Source organism: Arachis hypogaea, chromosome 4, assembly GCF_003086295.3.
Source record: "Arachis hypogaea cultivar Tifrunner chromosome 4, arahy.Tifrunner.gnm2.J5K5, whole genome shotgun sequence".
In the NCBI taxonomy this organism is placed as follows: Eukaryota; Viridiplantae; Streptophyta; class Magnoliopsida; order Fabales; family Fabaceae; genus Arachis; species Arachis hypogaea.
The window spans coordinates 67,373,092-67,374,518 of record NC_092039.1 but is presented as its reverse complement, the minus strand read 5'-3'; the positions used below and the strand labels follow the sequence as shown (position 1 = coordinate 67,374,518).

At 36.4% G+C, this 1,427-nt stretch overlaps 1 non-coding gene across 1 annotated transcript; it reads right to left on the bottom strand.

Annotated features, from left to right (window-relative positions):
- Positions 1 to 941: 941 nt before the first annotated feature.
- LOC112799202 (small nucleolar RNA R71) lies at positions 942 to 1,045 on the bottom strand. Its single transcript, XR_003200778.1, has one exon. It is a non-coding gene; the product is annotated as a small nucleolar RNA R71 (small nucleolar RNA).
- Positions 1,046 to 1,427: the final 382 nt, after the last annotated feature.

Here is a 1,427-nt window from a genome sequence, read left to right as displayed (position 1 = left end):
CTAATTGACTTTTTGTTTGTTTCTTATCTTTTTCAAAACCACCTAACTACTTTTCCCTCTCTAATTTTCGAAAATTTCTCCCTCTTTTTCAAAAATTCTTTTAATTAACTAACTGTTTTAAATTTTAAATTTTAATTTTATTTCTTCCTTTAATTTTCGAAAATCATTAACTCCTTTTCAAAAAATTTTTTTTTCGAAAACTTCTCTCTCTCATGTTATTCTATTTATTTATTTATTTACTAATACTTCTCTTCATCTCAAATCTCTGCCCCTATCCTCACCCTTGTGTTTGGATTATTCATTCTTCTTCTCTCTTATTCCCTTTCTTCTTCTACTAACATAAAGGAATCTCTATACGGTGACATAGAGGATTCCTCTTCCTTTTCTGTTCTCTTCTTTCTCATATGAGTAGGAACAAGGAAAAAGGCATTCTTGTTGAAGCTGACACTAAACCTGAAAGGACTCTAAAGAGGAAACTAAGAGAAGCTAAATTACAACAATCCAGAGACAACCTTACTGAAATTTTCGAACAAGAAAAGGATATGGCAGCCAAACCTAACAACAATAATGCAAGGAGAATGCTTGGTGACTATACTGCATCTACATCCAAGTTTGATGGAAGAAGCATCTCAATTCCTGCCATTGGAGCAAACAATTTTGAGCTGAAACCTCAATTAGTTGCTCTAATACAACAAAACTGCAAGTTTCATGGACTTCCATTAGAAGATCCCTACCAATTTTTAACTGAGTTCTTGCAAATCTGTGAGACTGTTAAGACTAATGGAGTAGATCCTGAAGTCTACAGGCTCATGCTTTTCCCTTTTTCTGTAAGAGACATAGATAGAACATGGTTGCACTCACAACCTAAGGATAGCCTGGACTCTTGGGATAAGCTGGTCACGGCCTTCTTGGCTAAGTTCTTTCCTCCTCAAAAACTGAGCAAGTTTAGAGTGGATGTTCAGACCTTCAAACAAAAAGATGGTGAATCCCTCTATGAAGCTTGGGAAAGATACAAGCAGATGACCAAAAGATGTCCTTCTGACATGTTTTCAGAATGGACCATGATAGATATATTCTATTATGGTCTATCTGAGTTCTCTAAGATGTTACTAGACCATTCTGCAGGTGGATCCATTCACCTAAAGAAAATGCCTGCAGAGGCTCAAGAACTTATTGACATGGTTGCAAATAACCAATTCATGTACACTTCTGAGAGGAATTCCGTGAATAATGGGACGCCTCAGAGGAAGGGAGTTCTTGAAATTGATGCTCTGAATGCCATATTGGCTCAGAACAAAATGTTGACTCAGCAAGTCAACATGATTTCTCAAAGTCTGAATGGATGGCAAAATGCATCCAACAGTACTAAAGAGGCATCTTCTAAAGTAGAAGCTTATGATCCTAAAAACCCTGCAATGGCAGAGGTA